The sequence below is a fragment of the Pteropus medius genome, unplaced genomic scaffold (assembly GCF_902729225.1).
Source record: "Pteropus medius unplaced genomic scaffold, Ma_sr-lr_union100, whole genome shotgun sequence".
Lineage (NCBI taxonomy): Eukaryota > Metazoa > Chordata > Mammalia > Chiroptera > Pteropodidae > Pteropus > Pteropus medius.
In genome coordinates, this window is record NW_024346824.1 from 1,387,489 (window position 1) to 1,410,079 (window position 22,591).

The 22,591-nt window shown below is 52.4% G+C and overlaps 1 long non-coding RNA gene across 1 annotated transcript; it reads left to right on the top strand.

Annotated features, from left to right (window-relative positions):
* Positions 1–740: 740 nt before the first annotated feature.
* Positions 741–20,811, top strand: LOC120614036 (uncharacterized). Its single transcript, XR_005655842.1, has 3 exons — positions 741–1,168; positions 3,425–4,129; positions 19,212–20,811. It is a non-coding gene; the product is annotated as an uncharacterized LOC120614036 (long non-coding RNA).
* Positions 20,812–22,591: the final 1,780 nt, after the last annotated feature.

The following is a 22,591-nucleotide window of genomic DNA, read 5'->3' on the forward strand; positions in this document are numbered from 1 at the left end:
CTTACTGCCATCCAGGCTGAGGATACCCCTTCTATTGTGTAGGAAGTGAAAGGCCAGCCACAAAGCTGTGTGGCTTTGGGTAAGTCAGAGCCCTCTCTGGGCCCACTTCCCGCGGTGAAAAACACAGCCTACCCCGGACCTCTGACAAGCCTGGAGCTGCCTCATCTCTACCTCACCCAGGAAGTGCCCCTCTCCCTGATTACCCCACCAGGGCCTGGGGACAGGAATTCCGGTCCCTTCCAGAACCTATCCAACTTTGCAGCCATGGCCAAGGGTATCTCTCCTGGGTCTCAGTTTCCTTATTTGCAAAACAAAGATAGAATTGAGGGGAGGGTTGGTCCTTAACAGGACGGCTCACAGGCTCCGTGGGGATTAAGAAGGGGGCTTCAGAATCCTTCAGAAAGATGCCCGTGGGCACACACATGAAGCGCCACTTCAAAGGTCTCCTGTCTTGGACATGACAGGATGTCTTGGCTCACCTCAGCGGCTACTTTCTGCAAAAAAGGCCAGGTGGGGGAAGGTGCTTCCTGGAGCTAGCATTCTGCTCCTGCCACAGGCTGCCCAGTTTTTAGTTTCTGTGTTCATCAACTCTTTGGTCATTAAACATTTACGAAGGGAGAATTAGATGACCATGAAGCGACAGGCAATTTCACTTTTTCCTAGAGTGTATCCAGAGTGTGTGCGCGCGCGCGTGTGTGTGTGTGTGTGTGTGTGCGCGCGTGTGTGTGAGAGAGAGAGAGAGAGACGAGACAGAGACAGAGACAGAGACAGAGAGAGATTGAGAGAGAGAGAGATCCTGGTAGAACAGGGCAGAGCTGAAGGAGGGAGAGACCTGTCAGTGCTACCTTCCTTCCCTCAGGCTGGGTCAGGCTGCAGTGGAGGCAGAACAAACATCTCCGGGCAACTACTGTGTGCTCAGAACACTTTCATTTCCTCTCCATCACGACCCCAGGAGGCCGCTCTACTACTGCCCAGGAGGAAATGGAGCCTGGCCAAGGTCACACAGCTGGTAGGTGCGAAGCTGGCTCTGGAACTCGGATCTCGGATCTCGGATCTCGGATCTCAGATCTCAGTCTCTCCGGCAAAACAGTGACTCCCCCTGGAGTGCTCACGGCCCTCCCCCGCATGGCGCCTCTCTAAGAATTTAGAAGAGTATTTCTGGAATGAGGTGAGCAATACTCCTAGTCATTTCTATTAGCCTCCGAGAGAATATAAATACGGAATTAAGCAGGGTTAGGATGGGGGAAGGGGGTGGATAGAGAGTTGGAACCACTGAACTGTGAAGAGAAGAAAGAGGCAAAAGCAGGTCAGCGGGGAGAAGGAGGGGGTCAGGGTGGGGAGGAAAACAAGCAGGGAGGCAGATAAAGACAGGTAGGGAGAGAGAGGGAGGACAAGGAAGCCGAGGGCAGCCAGAAAGAAAGAACTCGGATTTGAGAAAGGAAAAGAGAAAGACCATCGGGAGTGAGAGCGAAGGTTCTAACGTGTCTAATCTTTACACAAATGCCAAGTGCCTGCTCAGGACAATAGGGAACCAGAGGCTCTGAGTCGGGGAAACATAATAGAAGAATTAAATGGACCAGGAGACAGGATCCCTCTCTGGTGTGAAAGGAGGGTGACGACAGGACAGGAGCCGCCGCCCGGCCTGGCAGGGTCTGTGCAGGGAACTGTGCCCCACTCCAGTTTCTCTCCTTCTCTGCCCTCAGCTTGAGCTGGGCAAACAGGGCTTCTGTGAAATGGAGAGGCCTGGCCCGGGAACCTGAGTGAGCCCAGATTGTAGGGGGTGAAAGCATTCCGGGAACGTTACCCCACTGGTAAGAGTTGGTTTACAGGTAGAGAAAATTAAGCTGAGTTAAAAATAGCCAGCCCGAGCCCCCTAGGGCGCTTAGCCTGGGCCCTGACAATCACCTCTGCCCCTTCTGGCTGGCCTGGTTGCACGCCCACCCCCACCTCAATTATACTGCCCCAACCAGCTAGCTGCCCTGCCGTACTCCCCAACCCGATCTGGCCCTGCTACCTGTCTGGGCTAGTAAAGGCTGCAGGTCTAGAGACAGGGGTTCCCTGAAGGTTACCCCGTCAGGATTTAGAAGGAATTGTTTCGCACACAAAATAATTTGCTCCACTTCTGCTCGGTGCCAGCTCCATCCAAGAGGGAGAGAGCTATGAGGTGGGTGGGCTGGCAGAAGAGGGCAGTTGAGGTGTATTTCTTGGTGAGATGGTGCTTGAAACTGGTCTCTGGAAATCCTCTCCCGTCCTCACTCCCATTTCCTGGATGAGATGACGGAGGTCCAAGAGGAGGGGCAACTTCTTCAAGACGGAGATGGGGCCAGACATGTTCTCTTGGCTTCTAATCTAGCCTCATCCTTTTCTGCACAACAGTGAAGCTCTCCCAGGGGTCCAAGTTGAGCCTGAGACTCTGGGTCCATTGAGAAGGGCTGCCAGGATGGGCCAGGGCACTGGGATGGGGCTAGGCCTTCTTCCCACGCACCCCAAAGCTTTTTCTATCACTCCTGCACTAAGAGTAAGTATGGGTCCATCGAGCATCTGTCCAAGCTGTGGACATTGTGTAGGATGGAGGATGCACGGGAGTGAGGATTAAATGTCCTGGTGATGTTGTCCCAAAGGACAGGCATGGGCTGAAGCAGGTGCCTGGTATAGCAGGAGCAATGAGCTTTTGTCCCCGCTCTGCTGCTCGTGCTGTGTGGCCTTGGGCAAGTTGCATCCCTTCCCTGGAAAACTTTAGAGTGACCCAAATGTAAGCCCTGCAGACTGACTGCATCGCTCTCGTTCCCAGGTTAGGACCCTTTGCTCTCTCACATCTGGAAACCTAGTCATTTCCCCCTTGCCACTGGGCTCCTCCAGGTTTCAGAAAGTTCTGTTTGCAGCCCTGAAGGGACACAGTGTCTTGGTCGCAGGCACACGCTGTGCCCGCGGCTTAGTAGAGCGAGCAGCTGGGAAGATGGGGCTGGCCAGGGGGAGATGTCTGGAGCCCTAGGGAATGGGGAGCTGAGGAGGGTTTGGCCCTGGAGTCAGCCTGGGTTGGGGATTCAGAGACTGATAGGGTTTGGACAGCCTCATCAGCACTCGTCCCCAAGACTGTAGGTCAGAGCTGCCCCCACTCGGACCTCGGGTCACTCAGCCCCAGGGCCTCTTTCTGGTGGGTGGTCTGGGCCTCCTGCCATGAGCCACAGCTCACCCTGAGCCAGCAGGGCCTGCCACCGCCCACACCATTGTCCCCACGCTGGGTCTCCGCAAGGGCAGCCTCAGCCCTGCGGGACCAGCTCCACTGGTCTCTGAGGCTTCCCTCAGGGGACACCCTCTTACTCCTCCTCCCTCTGCCTCAGCCCATTCGGAAAGATTTATATCTTTCACATAAACTGTACTTTTGAAGGAATAATTCATGTGCCCCGTTTGTTATTAATCTAAGGGTAATCAGGACAGGGTCAGCGAGGCCCACAGAAGTGCTGGAATTTCAGCTGAAAGCAGAAACTGTTCAGTCAAATCACCCTGTCAAGAGGCCACGTGAGTTCTGCTGGACTTTTCGAAATAAGACGTCTGACTCAAGGACTCAGCATCCGGGATAGAAGTCTCTGGACTTGAAGGTTTCGAGTTACCTCCAAAGGCCTAAGGGCCCAATTCCCCACTTAGCCTTTTAAGGGTATGGGGTAAACATGCATTTCTTGAGTATTTAATATATTCCCAGCACTGTGCTAAGTGATTTACATGCTTTATCTCCATTAACTGTCACATCATACTGAAGAAGTGGGTATCTTAATTAGTCCTTATTTTATAAATGAAGAAACTGAAGCTTATGACTTGCCCAATGTCAGACGGCTAGAAAGTGGCAAAGCCAAGGTAGAAGGCAGATCTGTGTATAACTCCAAAGTCCTAGCCCTGAACCCTGAGTGCTCCCAATGTGCTTCCCAACTCGCCAGACCACGGGGAGCCTTCCTGCAGCAACTCTTCTCCAGGACTCCCCTCTCTTCTCTTACCAGGCTGGGAAAGTGGGGAGCCCAGGAGCAGAGGGAGCCTCCCACCTGCATCCGCTGGGAAAGTCTCACTCCCACAGCCAAAGCACAGCTGGTAGCCCTGCCTACGAGGCCTGTGGCGGAGGCCTGGTTCCAGCCGTTAGGTAGGTATGGACGGTTCATTTTTATTTCACTGGATATCCACAACATACCTAAAGAGGCACACTGGGCTCATGATTCTCACTTTACGGACAAAGTCTTTCCGGATTCTCACTTTACAAATGAGGAAATGACGTCCTCAGGGTCACACTATAAACAAGAGGCAGGGCTAAAACTTTTTTCCTTATACTCATCTGCTATGGGACCAACAGCTTATATCACATATAACCAATGATCCACCTATCTATCCATCATTCATCCATCCACCAGTTCAACTCCCTGTATCCTCATTCATTCATCTACCCAACTATCCTTCCTCCCTCCCTCCCTCCCTCCCTTTCTTCCTCCCTCCCTTCATTCCTTCCTTTCTTCTTCCTTCCATCCATCCATTATCTAACATTTTATTCATCCTTCCATCCATACGTATACACAACCCGCTTCCTGTGCATGAAAGATGTGATTGGAGAGATCAGAAGGGTCAAAGTTGGAAAAGCTTTGAATGGCATGTTATACTTGTCCTGGAAACTTTCGGTTATTTCCTGGGGACAGGTGTGTCCCCTCACTGAGACAACGAGCTCACCGAGGCATGGTTTTCTTTGGAATCACCACCTCAGGGCCTAGCACATGGTTTGTGCCCAATGCTAGAGTGAAATGCAAAATACAAGATGGCTTTGTCTCACCAGACAAAGCCTGCCTTTGCATAGTTATCCCTTCTGATGGGGGAGGTCTAGGTCCCTTTTCCTGCCCAATATCATCTTCAAAATGTTCTAAAAGGGAAGAGTTGAGATAATCTTTAAGGAAAAAAATTAGGCAGGCAGGCAGGCAGGCAGAGAGGAAAAGACCCTTGGCCTATACCTAGATGAGGAAACTGAAGTCCATTTGGGAGGAAGAACCCACCGGAGGCCGCCCTGCCAGGCTTGGATCCTAGAAACTCAGAATGGCTGGACTCTTTCTCTCTGAGGCCTAAGCCCCTGCACTTGGAGGGGCTGGAACCCCAAACTTCTCCATCCCATCGCCAGTACCAGCCAAGACGTGCAGCTGGCAGTTTTTCAGTTACACCCACTCTGTTGCCTAGAAACCATGTTTTCCAAGGCACACCCAGCACACCACCAAGAGGCCGCCTTTCCCCTCTGGGAAGGGGTGAGCCACCAGGAGGCCGGGCCCTGCACAAGTACAGTACTTCATTCTAGAAGTAAGTGTCAGCTAAAAATAAGTGCCTGGTGCCTAGATCATCAAGGTAACTTGGTGCCCAGCAGGCAGGCAAAGCCTGGGGTTCCCGCGTGATTCCAGGCTAACATTCCTGAGCAGAGGTGTGCCTGGGATACCTCCTGGCCTAAAGGCCTTGGCCTTCCCGCCCAGCTCCTGAGAATCCTGAGCCCACGAATGACCCAAGAGGGATCCAGCTGGGCTTTGGGAGGCAGGAGGGGCAGTAGGAAGCTGAAGCTGCTGCCTGGAGCTGGCTCAGGGTGTGGGGGTGAGTCAAGGGCCAGCCCACCTGAGGCTTGGAGGATCCAGCTGCTAGCTTCAAAGCCCTGTGACTCAAGCTCATATCCCACCCCCACGCTCATCCCCCTATGAATAAGTGTCCAGCACTGTGCTAGGCCAAAGGCAGTATAAGGCATGGGTAGGCCAGTCTGGGGTCCCTAGCCATGTGACCAAGGGCGCACCTTGGTTTAACCTTCCTGAGTGTCAGAGGCCACATCTGTCTAAGAAGAAAAACCTCGTGGCTATTGGGAGACTTTGTGCCAGGGCCAATGGAAGGTCTGGCCCATTGTCTGGCCTGGGAGGGCTTTGTCGGCCAATCTCTGTCTTCCCTTCCTCACCCTGGGCTGCAGGATATGTGTAGGTCTTTCAGTGGAGACACACTTCTGGAAAGGAGTGGTATATGTGTGTATGTATGTGTGGTGTTGCTGGTGGCTGAGGTTTGAATGTTGTTACTAGAAATTTTGTCATCTGCACATCATGGGCTAAATTCCCAATGAGTGGTCCCTATGCTGCTCGGGGTCACATAGTTCCTCCAAGGGCATGCGGCCACCTTGGCTTGTTCTACTCTCCTACATTTTCTTTGACACACCATGCAGTGCCATACCAGATAAGAAGTGTGTTGAGATTTGGGCCAAAGCTGCCTTCCTTTGAAAAGCAGGCTTCAGCTGGAAATCTGCATCCACGACCTGGTGTCAGAGTGAAGTGTCTCACCAAGCCCTAATGTCCACCCTGGCATCAGTCTGCTTGGGGTCTGACTGAACTATCTTTCCTTCCTAATTCAACCAATGCTGATCTGTGTGCCTAAGGCCTTAGTCCGCAAGGCCACAGGGCTTGTCACTCCCTGGGTACACTGCAGATTTGTCTTGCCTCTAACATCTCTGTGCAAGATGGGGCCTCCCAAGCTCCTTCTATTCTTACTTGACTTACTCTGCCCATCCTTCAAGGCCCATCACAAGTGATACCTCCCCCAGAAAGCTTTTCCATCTCCATCTAAGGCATGAGAGCTGACCCTCCTCTGAACACCCACCTGGTTCTCATTTATAGCCACCTCTGTGTAGGTCTTATCTTATGTCTCTGAGGACAGGCTAGTGCTTAATGCCTCTGATTTCAGCATCGAGCTGAGCTAAGTTCTCATTTATAGCCATCTCTATATTACATTGGCCCTTTTCTCCTTCTCTGAGCCTCAGTTTCCTTATCTATAAAATGGGTATAATCATCGTAATGTGGCTGTGGTAAAAAATAAATGAGTGAGAGCCCCATCAGCGGTAGCCATTGTTATTGATTACACCTAATCAATACAGAGCATACTCATGTTCTTGTTCTCAGTCCCTGCAGCATAACCTTCGAGCTAGGTCAGTGCATCCATTTTCAGATGAGGCTTCAGACTCTGAAAGGTTGTCTAGCTTGACTTGTAATGGTCAGGATTCAAACCCGGGTGTGTCTGACTCCAGGGTCAGTGCCATTTCTCAGTTCTCTTGCCCTTCTCCACCTATGCGACCTCCTCCAGCCTCTGTCCCTTCGTCTAGATCACATGCTCAATAAATATCTGTTAAATTGGAAATGGGGAGGTCAGAGAAGTTTTTCCTAGGTCCACTCTTCCTCCACTGGCCCCAGCCCAAGCTCACCTCGCCAGGTCCCTGTACTCAAGGAGCTGTACTTTGGACACAGTGGGATAAGATAAAGACAAAGGCTTCATGGGTCGGTGGCCACGCAGCTCAGTGTTTCCCGTAGTATGTTCCAAGGAAAACACTGGTAGCAGGTGGGATGCTGTTGCCAAGTGAGTTTGGGAAACTGGGCTCCGAAGAGCCTCCAGTGGGCAGATGAGCTCTGTGAGTATCCCAGAGTGCTTGCTGTCTCTGAGACAGAGAGGTGAGGGTGTCCTGGGTTTAGGAAGGTGGCTCCTGGGCTGAGAAGAGGGAGATGTGGAGTTACAGGCTTGAGTTCCACTTGCAGCTGGATGACTGCAGTCAAGCTCTCCCTCCTGCCTGAACATCAGTTCATCCTCCATGAAATGAGAGGCTCTGTGGGTGCTCTGGAGACTATAAAGCGTGAGGTCTGCCGCAACATAAAGAGGCTTCTGGAACCACCTAGGGAAATTTGGAGCTCAGCCTGCAGAGGGTATTCTGCAGCTTCAATGCCCAGGGAGCCCTTCCCTGATGTTAGTCCATCATCAGAAGAAGAGCTAGACCATCTACTCCTATCTCTCCATCATTCCTTGAAACCATCCTGGGCTCACTAAGTGTCTGGCACTTTAAGAATTAATCTTAGCTACTGTTTATCCTTGTAAACATTTACGCTTGTCTGGTCCCAGGTGCCAGACACTACACGAACACTTTACATATATTATCACCTTTAAAAATCACGATAAGAGGGCACTTGTCTTGTTATTCCCATTTTATAGATCAGGAAGCCTGAGGCCCAGAGAGGTAAAGGGGCTTGTGCAAGACCACGTAGCCATTTGAATCTAGATCTGCCTGCCTCACGGCTGCATTCTTAAATTCTATCCTGGCAAATTTGATCCCATATAGAATCCCCATGAAATGCAGCTTATTATCATTATCCTCTTTTTTCAGTTGAGAAAACTGAGGTAGCTTGTCTGAGGTCATCCATTGAGCAACGAAGGAGTTGGGATTTGAAATCGGGTCAGTATGAACCCTTGGCTTCAATTCTAGATTTTCCTGTGAGGGCCAGAAAGTCCCCAGAAGCAGGTCCTGGGGGTCTAGTTGGAGGGAAGCAGGAAAAGTGCCCCCATGTTTCAGCCTGGCTCCTGGGCCTTTGGCAGTGGGAACTCTGGGAGCTCGGGGGAGAGGAGTAAGTTGCTTATGCACTGAGCAGTATGACGGCTGGTGAGGTGAGCAGTGACTCAGGGTGGGAGGCCCTGAGCAGGCAAGCAGGCAGTGGGGACAGCCCAGGCCAGGCTAGGCCATTGCTGGGGTCCCTTGGAGGAGGAGGTTTGGGTAAGGCAGGGCTGAGTCACAGTAGCGAGATCAGACAGGGAGCTGGGATGGTCCAATGACCTCACGCTTTCATCTGAGCCTGGCAGGGAGCCTCCGGCCCAGGCAGGCCTCATGGGCCCACCCTGGCAGGTCAGGCACACCCCCTCTTTGGCCATCCGTAGCCGTAGGGTGTCTGTGAGACCAGAGGTTCTCCCTGAAGGTTCTCCGAAGCCTGGTGTTGCTGGCATCCTGAAACCCTGCCAGACTGGGGAAGCAGCTGGTACAGGGCACAGAACAGGGGTATAGGGAACAGAATCTTGCTCTACCTCTTATGTTGTGACCTGAACCAAGCAATTCCAGCTCTCGGAGCTTTGACTTCCTCCTCTGTTCTATGAATTCATATGAGGATCTCAGAAGCTGAAGCTTCTTGGCCAGTTCCTGGCGCATAGCTGGTGTCCTGGGAGGTTTAGGGAGGCAGGGAGGCAGCCATCATCAGGCAGGACTCCACGAGAGAATGAGGGTCCTGACTACGCTGGCTGTGGATCCATACACACGTGTCCTAGCTATTGGCTGTGTGGCCTTGGATGAAGGTCTTCTGAACTTTGGGTCTCAGTTTCCCCATGTTTCAAATAAAAATGATAACCCCAGACTTTCAGGAAGATGATGTCACTGGGTTGCTGAAAGCTCATACCACCACCTTGGGCCAGATATCAGGGAGGAAGAAAGCAGGACCTGTTCCTCTGGGACCCAGAAGCAGCAGGGGACTCTCCACCCCCTCTGCCACCTGCCACCATGCCTGCCTGGAAGACATGCCTAGGAGCTTGTGAGGCCACTGCCTGCCCCCCACTCAGCACTCCCCAAGGTTGGTCCAGAGACAGTGAGGGTTGCCAAGGTCACACAGCAGCCACCTGAATGGATGCGCCATCCAAGAGGAGGGGGCCTTTATCTCTCCAGATAAGAGGCCCTGAATGGGCCTGGAAGGCCTCATGGCCTCAGATTTGGGTGAATCCTGGGGGTGGGGAAGGGAGGGCCAGAGCTAGGCTATCTCAGGCTGACCATAGAGCAATCATTTCTCCTGATGTCTTGTCAGCTTGAGTCAGCCAGGGGCTGTGGCTGCTTCTGAGTTCATCACCTGTCTGCTCGCTTGTCACCCAGCCTTGAAACCCAAGCCTCGGGCACGAGGCAGGTTCATAATAATGACCGGGTGATAATGACAGCTACGTGGAGAGATGTGCCCACGTGCCAAACAGTCTCTCTGCCTTCATTCATCTGATCCTTCAAACGGGCCTGGAAAGCAGGCAAGGCAGGGCAGGGCCTGAGAATAAGGTTCAGAGAGGCTGCATAAGCTGTTTGAGTTGACACAGACAGGAAGAGAAGAGAAAGGTCTTCAGGGAGCAAGATTGTACCCTCTGCCATCATGCAGCAAACATTCTGAGCTTGCTCTGTGTCAGAACTGGGCTGGGTCTGTGGGTCTCTGGCCCAGGCTGGATTTGGAGAAAGGGGCCCCAAAGGCATTGGTGTTTGTCTGGGATAAGGACCTGGGAGTGTAGAGGGCCTGTAATGAAAACTCTGGGCCAAAGGACCAGTGTGTGTTCTGTGCTTGGTTCTGTGTTGTCTGAATGGGAAAGATAAACAGGGAGCTCCAGGACCCCAGAAGAGGGAGTGTTTGTCTCTGCCTGGAGGGTCAGGAAGGCTTTCCAGCAGAAGAGATGTTCAAGCCAGGCTGTGAAGGTACAGAAAGCATTCCAAGTATTAGGAAGAGCCTGGGGAAAGGCTGGTGGCTTGGAAGAGTGTGGCATGGAAGCTGGAGTGAACAGTTTGAGGGACTCAGTGATGAGACGGGAGCTTGGAGGCCAGACCACAGGCCTTGCATACCCAGCTAGGAGCTAACCTTTTCCTGAGGTCAAATGGGCTCAGCTTGCATTTGTGCTGTGGAGGTGCAGGACGGGTGGGACCCAAACCAGTCCTTCCAGGGCATTCTCTGGACTCTCAGATGAGCCTCTGGTGGGTGATACCACAGCCTGGAGAAGAGCTGCCCAGTCTGGCCACCTGAGAAAAAGGCCACCTGCTGGCTACCTCATTCCTGCAAACTCAGGGCAGGCCTCTGATCCAAAGGGATCCCCCTTCTTTGAAACCAGGTTGCCATGGGGAAAGAGGCCAGGCTGACAGAGGGATCATAGTAGGAATCTTCCTTCTGCTTCATTTTTCTAAGAAGCTCAGGCAGCTCAGTGCTCCCAAGCCTTGTGGCTGCCCTAAGAAGGCCCTTCCCAGTGTGGCCTGGCCTGGCTGGTGACACCAGGCTTAGCTTGGCTTCTCTCAGTACTTTGATGTTGGCCCAGATGACGAGGGGTGCAGGGAGGAAGGGTTGTTGAACCAAATCCACCTTTTCCTCTTCCTTCCATCAATATACTTGGATGCTCACTTGTAATTTCTCCGACCACCCCAGGAGGGCGGCCTTCGCAGGCACCCACTTTATAGGTGAATGAATGGAGGTTTGATGAGCTGAAGTGAGAGACCTTGTCTTAACCACTAAAAGGCAGGGACCAGGAATGGCACATTCTGTGTGCCAGACTGCACTGTGCACTTTAGCATATAAGGGATGCATGCTGATTCTGGAACCTTAAAACCTGGGTTCAAATCCTAGCTCGCAGCTCATTAGTATGTGACCTCAAGAAAATCAGTGTCCTGCTTCAATTTCCTGATCTGTAAAATGTGATTAGAAACTTCCTCATAGGGTTGGTGTAAGAATTAGGTGAAATAGCTCTTATCTAGTGCTTACAACGGTGCCCTGCACATCCTCATTTAGCAGATGGGGAAATTGAAGCTCAAAGACAAGCAGTGCTCTGGAGCTCGGATCGACCCTCAGCTCACCACCAGCACCCTGCTCACCCTCCCATTCCCACGCGGTGGCCCTGCTGCCTGACCCTCCCTCCCCAGCCCTGGCAGAACCGGCAGGGGTCTCTTCTGTCTCTTCCTTTCATGCCTGTTTTGGGAAATCCTCTGGCTGGGGACAGAGCACAAAGCTGCCGCTGCAAGCGTGGAGCAGGGAGCCAGCTGGGGACCTGCTGGGTGCCCTGCTGGGCCCGCCCTCGCCTGCCGACCAATTTTGGGCAAAGCTGTGGCTTCAGCAGCGCGCTACGTGACAGCAATGAGTCAGCGCGCAGGAATGCGCAGGACGCTTTGTTTCCCTCTCTGAGAAACGAACGTGCTGGGACCGGGGCGCGGCGGGTCCTGACATCACCGCCCGGGTAGCACGGCCACGTGCGCCCCCCTACCCCTGCTCTCCACCGCAGCACCGGGAACCAGGTCTCAGCTTCTGCCTTGGGGATTCTAGGAGACCTCAAGAGGCAGGTCCCAGTCTCCAAGCCTTGGGAGCTCTGGCTCTAAATGGTCCTGGCAGCCCAAGACCCCTGCATATGTCACAGGGAAAAGACTGGGGGAAGGGCTGCCCAGGAGGAGTAAAGCTCTGGAAGGGCCAGTGGGTGGCACAGAGAGGCCACATAGCCACAGCAAGACCCTTAAGGCTGCCCAGGGAACACTATTTGGGGTTGGGGTGGCTTCACATTGAAGCTAGTGTGGGAGAAGGAAGCAGAGCGTGAGTCCTCTGAGCCCTGCCTCCAGCTTGCTGTGTATTTCCAAGTCACTACCCTCTTTGGGTCTGGGTCTGCCATCTGACAAGTACGGTGACACTGGCTGTCTTGCTCTTCCCCAGGGTCTTGTGCTGGTTAATGAGGTCTCAGGTGTAGAAGTGCTTTGGAAAGGCACACAGGGGCCTCAAGAAGCCTTTGGAAGCTACAGATGGCCACGCCGAGTTCTTTTGAGTGCCAGGCTGTGCCTGGATCTTTCTAAATGCAGTGCTGTCTCATGATCAGAACAGCCCTGAGTGGTGGCATCTCAGCTTGTGGAAACCGAGGCTCAGAGAAGTGAAGTCATCTGCCCCAGGCCACGCTCCAGTGCTGGCAGAGCAGTGGGAACTCAGGCCATAGGACAGGGTCCCCATTTTTCCTAAAAGGTGTGGATCCTCCTTCTGGGCTGGAGGGGCGGGCTGGATGCTGAAGGCTGCTGGGTGCTGCCAACATGGCCAGCCCTGGCCAGTACAGCGTGAAGTCCCGAGACTCCACTTCAAGCTGTTCTCAGAAGGAGCAGTGGAAGCTGGAGTCAGAATCCCTCCTACTCTGGGTGGCTTTAGGTATGTGGTTTGCTTCCTGGATCTTTCCATGACTACAGTGTCATTTTCCCATTTTAACTTCCCCAGGAACTAAATGGCCATATCTATGGGTAGAGCCTAGGGGGGACAGGCAGGGCCTCCAATAGGGTGTAGGGAGGACCCTCTGGGTGGGTTTTTTTTTTTTTCATGCACTCTCTCCTTTTCCCCTTCCCTCAACCACAAGGTCCTGGATGCCAGGGCATAGTGCCCCCTGCCCCACTCCAGTCTCAGTGCAGCAAACAGATGGGGCTGGTACACTGGGGTCCTAGTTGGCCTGGAGGTCTTTAATAGGAGGTCACCAGTGTCAAGCCTCAGGGACTCTGCAATTAGCAAGTCTTTATTGGGCGCCTCACCAACCCCTCCCTCTGCTCAGTCCGTCCTGGAACTCTTTGGCTTCTGTCCTTCTTAGGCCATACATTCTATGCAGGGGATATGGAGATGACCTCTCCCCACCCCAAAGCTGACTTTACAGAGGCCTCGTTTCTACCTTTGTACCTGCCCTCAAAAGGTACCCCAGCATGGCCCCCACCCAGCCTCAGCTGGTCCCCAATGATGGGTGCTGACAGAGAGGGCTAAACCCCTAGATGGCTCTGAGCCTGGCCTTTCCCTGTGTGGTGGTCTTACCCACAGGCAGCACAGCTGTGACCTGTTGATGCTGCAGGGGCCTGGGAAGGCCCCTCTGCCACCTGGGGCTAACGATTCCCTGCATTTGCGACAGTGCCTTTCATGCTGCTAGCAATGCTTAGGCTTCACTTGCAAACTTCTCCCCAGAGTGTGATGCGTGCCCAGTGTAGAGGCCACACAGCACAGTGGTTAGAGACTGGACTCCGGAGTCTGCCAGCTCTGGGACCTGGGTAGGTTACCCACCTCTGCACTTTAGATTCCACATCTGTAAATGAGAGCAGGGTCCCCTTGGGGAGCATTCAGGGAGTTATTAGATGCAAGCGCCTTAGCACACAGTGGCTGTTGGGTCACCATGAGTCCCACTGAAGAGTTCTAGTGACCTCCACATCATTTCCATCATCTCCCTTGACAGGAGTTAATGACAACACTCCTCCTCCTGTAGCTCTGTGGTCATAGATTCTTCTGATTCCCCATTGAAGAAGACCATCTAGCGTGGCCCCTCATAGCTCAGAACAGGCCAATGCAGCCTGGAGAGAGATGGGCCCTGCCCCCCAGCAAGGTAGAACCTGCTTGCTGCCTGGGTGGAGGATGATGGTCTGTGGGACCTTTTGACCTCCAAGTCCCAGAGACTCTGAGGACATGGGGTGATGGGAGAAACTGGAGAGCAAGTGTCTACACATGGCCCCTCCCCCGCCACACAATTCCTGGCACTCGAGGGCCCCACCTTAGCCTGGCACGCCTGCCCAGATTCTTGCCCGTGTGGTTTCCCCTGGGCCTCTCCCTCACGTCCGCTGGCAGAGCATCCTCAGCTGTCTACATTCCTCTGCTATGAAGACGGCCACCTTAGGGCCGGGCCGGGCTAGGACACCCCTGAGTGTGAGTGTGGGAGCGTGCGTGCTGGAGAGGATGTGCAGAAGCACATCTGCGGTCATCCGCCTCTCTGTGCCCATGCATATGTGTGCATGGCCGTGTCCTATGTGTCCTTATGTGCATGGACCTGTGTGTGTGCAGGTACGCATGGGGGGGCATGGACACCTGTGTGGACATACATGAGCCTATGAGGAGTGCAGGGGGGCATTTATGAATCCCTAGGGGTCCTATAGGCCTGTGGACAGGGACCTGCGCTCATGCACAACGTGGGGGGCGGTGCATGTTTCCCATACTCGAGGACCTTTGCATTATGAGGGTCACGTACCTAGGTGTGGCCTCATTTGACCTGAGCTTACAACCATTGGAGGAAGCAAGAGAAGAAGGTGAGCGTGAAATTAAGCATAGAGAGCCCAATTGCCTGACTGAGCTGGATGTTCCCCACATATTCCCTTGTTTAACCCTCATATCAATCCCGGGAGGGATAAAAATGGGATCTGAAACTTGGAGCGGGCCAGTCACTTTCCCAAGGTTACACAGCCTGTACGTGGTGGAGCCGACATTCAAATCTTCTGCCTGATTCTAGAAGCTGTCAGGTAGGACAAGGAGGGAGGGTAGCTGCTGTAGGAGCCCCAGCACAGCAGAGATTTGCACTGGAGAGCCCAGAACCAGGCTGTTCCCTTGGAGGGTGGGAGCCTCAGAGCTGCCCACCCAGGCCCCTTGTACCCCATCCCCCACCTGCTTCTGCTGGATGATCATAATAAATATGCATAGAGAAATTGCTCTGTGCCAGGTGCTTGTGTAAGAGCTTTGCATGTAGTAACTCATCTAATCCTCCTAACATTCTAGGAGGCCGATGCCACTATTAGGCTGTTATTATTATATTGTATGCATATAATATATATTATGCCAAATGTCATATTTATAGTCTCTCATAACATAGAATAATAATTGTTATTATTCTCACTTTAGGGATGAAAAATCTGAGGCACAAATATGTTAAGTAACTTCTCTGAAGTCCCATAGCTAAAAATGGCCCAGCCAGGATTTGAGCCCATGCAGTGTGGCTCCAGAGTGCAAGTGCCCAAACCTTACATATGCTGCTTAGGCCAGCATCTCCTTGTACGTGAGACCGCCATGTCTCCTCCTTTCTGTTAGGTGGTCTCCAATTCGGCCTACATGCAGGCCCGAGGAGACTGAGGGCTGGGTGAACCAGACACCCATCTCCCAGATGTGGTGACAGTCTGGACTGCTATAATGCTTGGGCCTGAAAAAATGACTCCTAATGCCAGGCGCCACCCTAGCTTTGTCTCCTCCTAACTTGCTGTGACACTTGAGACAAGCACACTGCTCTCTCTGGCCTCAGTTTCTGTCCCGCCCCAAAAAGCAGGTAGGTAGGCCTGTCCCCAGGTTTCCAGGTGGGGAGTCCTGGGAGGAGGCAGGCAGGCCTGGCAGCGGGCGCGGAGTGGGCAGGCTGGTGAAGGCGAGAATGGGCCAGGGCTGAAGTCAAGGCTGGGAGCAGGTTTTCCCAGGCTGTCTGAGTAATCTTGTGTCTATATTTATCTCCTTCTTTCTTGGGTGAGCAAATAGAACCCAATGCCAGCCCGGCCCGCCACCCCCCATGCCGGCATGTTTCCCTCACCTGCCAGGTGGCCTTGTAGAGTACTGCAGTCTTGGCCGCAAGTTCAACTTGGCCCAGGGAGGACACACAAAGCTGCTCGAACCCAGTGGCTTCCATGACAAATCTCATTGTCAGTGGTGGCCAGGCAAGTTCCACATGAATTGCTGCATACGTTGGTAGCCGTGGCCATGGCCTGGGCAACGGTGGTTGCTCTATTCCACTCAGGAAAGAAGGGTCCTCTTATCTCTTATAGTGACTTTCATTCCTCCATTCATGCTTTTCTTTAAGTAGCAGCTCCCTGCCCCTCTAGGATCTGAAATTCCCAAAGGAGGATGTCTTCATGGTGCAGTAGTCTAGAGTCAGACTGCTCTGGGATTGAATCCTGGCACCCTGACCTTGGGCTAATAACCTCTCTGTGACTCAGTTTCCTGCCTTTCAAACGGGCCAAGACTTCCTACTTCCCAGGGATCTTGTGAGCGTTAAGTTAGAGGCCTTATGAGCTGACAGATGAGATGGGCTCTTCTTGGCGGGGGGACTGCCTGTCCCACCTGTTTCTATCATCCCAGTCCCAGACCATAGCAGTGACAATAGGCCCACACAAGGCCCACCAGGGGACATAAGCATATACAATTCCCACAACATACACACACTAATGTACACCCCTAATTCTGAGAGGTGCACGTAGCCTTAGACCCAGGATGGATTATTATATGAATTGGGGCTCAGACTCAGGGAAGACCCCAGAAGGGACCAGATACTAACTTTGCTGGGACTATTCTCAGAGGTGGAAGGGGCAGGACAGGTGGCCAGTCAGGCCAAAGGGATGATGAGACCAAAAGTGCATCTCGTCAAGAGATGGCTCAGCCCGAACCAGGCCTGGGCCCCTGACCCCAGCTGGGATTCCCGCTGCTGGTTAGGCCCCTGTCCTGATTCTGGCCTCTGCCCTGGCAGTGCCACCTTCCTGACCTTGGGAAGCCCTGGGCCTGGTGCACGTGCACCGCAGCCCTGCCTACTCCCAGGCTGGATTAGGCAGAGTCCGAGGACGTGCCGGGCTGGCAGGCTCACGGGCGTGGCAGGTGCTGGCCCTGGAGCTGCCCTATGTCGGCTCAGGACTGGGCTGAAGCAAGGCCTTGTATGGCTCTGGTAGGGGAGCTTGGCCGGCGGCACCCATTGGCTGAGCTGACACTCCCAGCCGGGCTACCCGGGCCCCAAACCACGGTAACCAGAGCCGCCGAGAGCTTGTGGATTAGCATGGCCGCCTGCCCACACGCCTGCCTGCCACCAGGGCAGCTCTTTCCCTTTCCTAAAAAGGCAGAGCCTGGCAGGAGAGCTGGGCAGGTGAACTCAGACTGGGGATAGAGGAGGAGGAGTAGCGGGGGTGGGAGTGATGGTACAGGTGGCCCCGCCGAGGGTTTGGGAATCTTAGCCCTGGCCTTGGACCAAACTCTTCCTGGCTCTGGACATCGGTTTCCTCCCTTATAAAAGGGGGTAATTGGCAGCTGAGTCTCCTTATAGTGGTTGACCCTTTGATGGGATTGTGTGCTGGGGTCGCCCAAACTCAACCCAAGTTGAAGGGCTGCTCGTTAGCAAAGAGGCCCAGATTCTCTCTTCATAGGAAGTCAACCACTTTGCAAATGTAGGGGCTTGGTTTTAAATTCCAGCCCTGCCAGCTACCACTATGACCTTGGGAAGCAGCCTCACCTGTTTGAACCCAGTCTTCCTCTATAAAGATGGTAAGGTGATAAGTGCCTCCCCCAGGATCTCCAGGATGACCCCACACAGTGCAGTGGTCTGCTCTCCCCTCGGCTCCCCTATGTTGTACCCTGACTCTTCCTTTTTCCTGTTTCTCTCTGCTCATGCCCATCTCAAGCTGGCCTGCCTTCTGAAGTTGTCCTGCTTGCAGTGGCCTGGCTCTGGGAGTCTCTAGGACAGAACATGGACTCCAAGTCCTGAGCCCAGAGAGTGTCCAGGCCTAGGGGTGAAGGCGGGGTCTCCGAGCCTTGCAGGCCCAGCCCAACCCTGAACTGGAGCCTGGCAAAGCTTGGCTAGGGCCTCAGTACCAGACAGCAGCCCAAACCTTCCTGAGGCTCTGGGTCAGGTGTAACTGGAATTGGTGGCCCTGCCACTTGCCAGGGTATGATCTTGGGCTCTACCCATCACTTATAAAATGAGGATGTGTGGCCCATCCTTCCTCGCTCCAAAAGAGAAAGTGCTTTGTGACCTTTAGAGAGCAGCCATGGGAGGCCTGGTGGCAGTCATGTGCGAACCTTTGGCCCTGTGGCAGGTGGGAGGGGACAGGTGGCTGGTCCTTCAGAGAATTCACATGTACTTTTCATTCTCTCAAGTGTGGGAATCCAAGCCCTGGTGTCTGCTGGTCAATCCTTGTGCCTACAGCCTCAGGAACAGGGTCTCTATGTGGCTGCCAGATAGCACTGCTAAGAAACCAGGCAGTGGCCAGAAAGAAGCCCCAGCCTGGGCCTGCCTTGTCCCACTAGTCTCTGGGCAGAAGGAGGCTACCCAAGAGCACAGGGCAGAGAGGAGGAGCTGCACTGGAGTCAGACTAGAGTCAGTCCTCACACTGCCTCTAACTAGCCACGTGCCTTTGGCTGGTGAGCACCCTTTGTAACTCTGTTTTCTCCTCTGAAAATGGAGACAGTAGCTCTCATCTTCCTGGGTTGTTTTAAGGACCAAACATCGTAAAATGCTGGACACAGGGCCTGGCACATACTGTGCTCTTCTTCTTCTGGGGCTGTTTGGGACTCCAGTTTCCCACTGGCCTAGACCGAGACCCAGGCTCTCCCCAAAGACTTGCTCCTCGTCTTTCCACAGCCTGTGATTCTAATGCCAGGTGCCATCTTTGCTCTCCAGGGCCTCTTCCTGACCCTTGTTTTTCTTACTGCTTGTAAAAAGCTAGCACCTTTGAGGCCAAAGCCATCCTGCCACTCACTATCCCACCTCTGACATCTGCTCGTCTCCTGGGCACTTCAGATTCCAAGAAGTCCTAACCTTGTGTGATTGTCGCTAGGGCTGTTACAAATATTCCCAGTCTCTTCCATTAGGCCTGGCCATGTGACTTGCTTTGGCCAATAAAATGTGACTGGAGGGATGTTTGTTGTTTCCAGCTATGAGTGCTGAGCTGTAAGTGCAAGGTACCACAGCTCTTTTTTTTTTTTTTTTTATCTGCCTCCGAGGTCATGAGAGCATCAAGATGGAGCCTCTATCAGTCTGGATCTCCAAGTGACAAGGGTGAGAATTCCCCTACTGATTCTCATCGAACATGTGGCCATGGAAAAAATAAACTTGTGGTGTATCCAGCCCCTGAGTTTCTGGGTTGCTGGTTTCTGCAGCACGACAGCATCTAGTCTGACAGATGCACCCAGTATTCACGGCCTGAATCTCCACCGAAGCCCTGCAGTCATCAGAGATGACCCCACTTGCCACCTGCACAGCCAGCTCACCACGCTGGACACTCGTTTCCTGGCCTCTTCTTCTCCAGCGGTGTTCTCTTTCGCTCCGCTTCAGCACCCACCCTGAGGTCAACGCCAGCTTCATCCACAACTGTTCCATCTCTGGAATAACGAGCTAAGACGACTCATAACCCTTTTTTCTCTGTTTTCATCCAAATCTGTCACTTGACTGCTGGCCTTTCTCCTTATCAGCTGCCCCCATTTACTTCCTTCTCAGCTCGTGAATTCAGTGGTCCATGACTTCATCTTTTCATTTGCCAATGCTCTTACCTCCTATACCCCACCGTCCTTCTGTCCCATGGCCTGGCAAAACCCCAACCCTGGATGAATCTACCTGGCCGCCTTCTCCATGCCCACAGCATGGCTGCTGGAGCAAACAAACGAGTGAGCAGAAGTGGTACCCAGCCCTCAGTGTCGCTGGGAGCCTTCTATTTCCCTGGTGGACTTTCTCCTGCTCCCTTCAAAGGTCATTCACACCCACTCAAGCCTCCAAATCTTTTCCCCTGCTGCTTCCTTCCCCATCTCCAGCAGTTCAGCATGTGGCCTCACTCCATTTCGAAGAGAAAATTTCTCTGCAGGAATGCTGACTTCCTGTCACCAAGCAGCAGACACACCGACTTCCCCTGCACCTCTTCCTTTGAGTCATCGCTGGAGATGTGTCTGCAACTCCTCTTAATGAAGCAGGCTTGATTCTCAGCATCTCCTTCTCATTAGCCCCCCGAACTTACTCAAGCCTTTCTTTCCTGCACCCCATGCCCCATCCAGCCACTGTCCCAGCTCTCCTCTGCCCTCCACCCCAGGTCCCTGGGCAGGTGTCAGGATCTGCTGTCTCCCTTCCAGAATTCCTCATCAATCCTTAACCATCACCATCTGCCTCCGCACCCAGCAGTATCTATGAAGTGCCTACTAGGAGCCAGGCACTGTGCTAGGCCAGCTTTTCCCCAAGTCAGCAATGATCCCCTTGTTGCTGAAACAAACAGACCCTCTCAGGTTCTTAGTGCGAAACTTCCAGCAGTATTTTACCCTGAGGACTGCAATATTGTAATTTATAGTAAGAAATATATATTTGGTCTTCACCCCTGTTTCTGGCATAGGGCACCTAAAACCTTTGGAATTTCCTAAGTGATAAAAGTATGTTTTGTTATGTTAATGAGGCGACTTTTGGAAAACCCCTAGGTAACCTAAGGAGGGGTCTGGTTGCCAGGGGAACCAACCTTGTAATTAGGGAGTTGGAACTTCTCACCCTCCTGACTCTCTCGGGGTGGGGAGAGGGGCTAGAAGCTGAATCAGTCAACAACCGTCAACAATTTAATCAGTGGTGCCTATGTAACGAAGCCTCCATAAAGCCCCCAAAGGATCGAGTTCGGAGAGCTTCTGGGCTGGTGAACACATGGAGGTGCTGGTAGAACGGTGTGCTCGGAGAAAGCTCGGACTCTTTATTGTTAGATCCTTTTGTAATAAACTAGTAAGTGTAAGTAAATGTTTGTTTCTCAGAGTTCTTTGAGCCACTCTAGCAATTAATCAACCTCAAGGAAGGAGTCATGGGGACCTCTGATCTGTAGCTGGTCCATGAGAAGCACAGGTGACAACCCGGATTTGTGATTGATTGGTATCTGAAGTGGGGGTGGAGCGGGTAGTTCTGTGGGACTGAGCCCTTACCCTGTGGCATCTGGTGCTGTCTCCTGGCAGATAGTGTCAGAATTGAATTGCTTGCTGGTGTGGAAAAAACTACACTTTGGAGGACCGCTCGGATTGCCCATTGACCTCCTCAGCTGCTCCTTCTTGTAGCTTCTCCTTCTTCACCTATCCTAAGGAGTTTTCCAGGAAAGGTCTCTAGGGTGACTCAGACTCACTCTGGGCTAAAGGTTTTGTTCTCTCTGCCACAGCAACTCTGGCCCCAGCAATTGAGTAACAATGTCATTATTTGCTTAAGGATAGCCTCTCCTGCTAGAACGGAAGCTCTTTGAGTGGGACTACCTGTTGTATCCCACTCAATGAGTGTACCTCATCGACACTCAGCAAATCAGCGTGGAGTACAAAAGCTGGGGTCCCATACCTGTCTTTTTCATTCTTGTAACCTCAGGATCCTGTGAGAGGCCTACTCAGAGGACATTTGTTGAAGGCTTACTGTGTTCAAGGCTACCCTTGAACACAGTTAGCTACCCTCTCTATACACCTCCATGCACCATCTCATTTAATCCTCGCAACAACTCTCCACTTTATAGATTAGGAAATGGAGACCCAGAGAGGTTGGGTAAGTTGCTCAAGATCACACAGGCAGTAAGTAGCCATGCCATGATCTGATTCCATGTTTTATTCTGTAGAGACTTGAGTGGTGGCTCCTCAAAATTTAGTCCATGTCCTAATCCTCAGAACCTATGCAAGTGAACTTATTTGGAAGAAAAGTCTTTGCAGTTGTAATTAAGTTAAGGATCTCGAGATGCGATCATCGTGGATGAGGATGGGCCCCAAATCCACTGATGAATGTCTTTAGAAGGGACAGGGAGAAGAGAAACATCAAGAAAGCCAAGTGATGAAGCTGAAAACCAAGGAATGTCAAGGATTGCTTGCAGCTGCCAGGAGCTAGGAAAGAGGCATGGATCGAATCAGAAGGAAAGCAGCCTGCCGACACCTCGATTTCAGATTTCTGGCTGTTTTAAGCCACCCACTATGTGATAATTCATTACAGTGGCCCTAGGAAATGAATGTAGACTCCAAACCACGTGGAGATGGCTCTGGACCTCCGCTCCAGGCCTAGAAGCCATGGGTCACAAGAGTTCCGGCCTGTGTGACTGTGGTCTGGTCACTTCCGTTCTCTGGGCTGACTGCTTTGTGGTAAAATGAGCACTTGAAGCACAAGTGTCCCTCCAACTCTGGCATTCTATGACTCTCAAGAAAAACTATGAGCCAGACAAGCAGGGCTATGTTGGTATTTTCAAATTTATTCCAACGTGCTGTTTTTTTTTTTTAAAAAATATCCTCAGGCTGAACACTCAGCCAGAGCTGTAATAAAGGCAATTATTATACTTGTAAAAACTTCTCATTCACAGTACAGATGTAATTTACAACAAAGGTCACACACATCAATACTGAACGTTTTTTTTTTTCTTTTTGTACGTCAGACTCTGTGCTTTAGACCTGCATGGATTTTTTGTTGAGTTTTTTTTTTTTCTTTTGCACTTATATATACCATACCGACATTGCAAGATGCAAGCGTAGAAACTGGAGTTTAAATAAACTTACAGGCAAAACTACCCCAA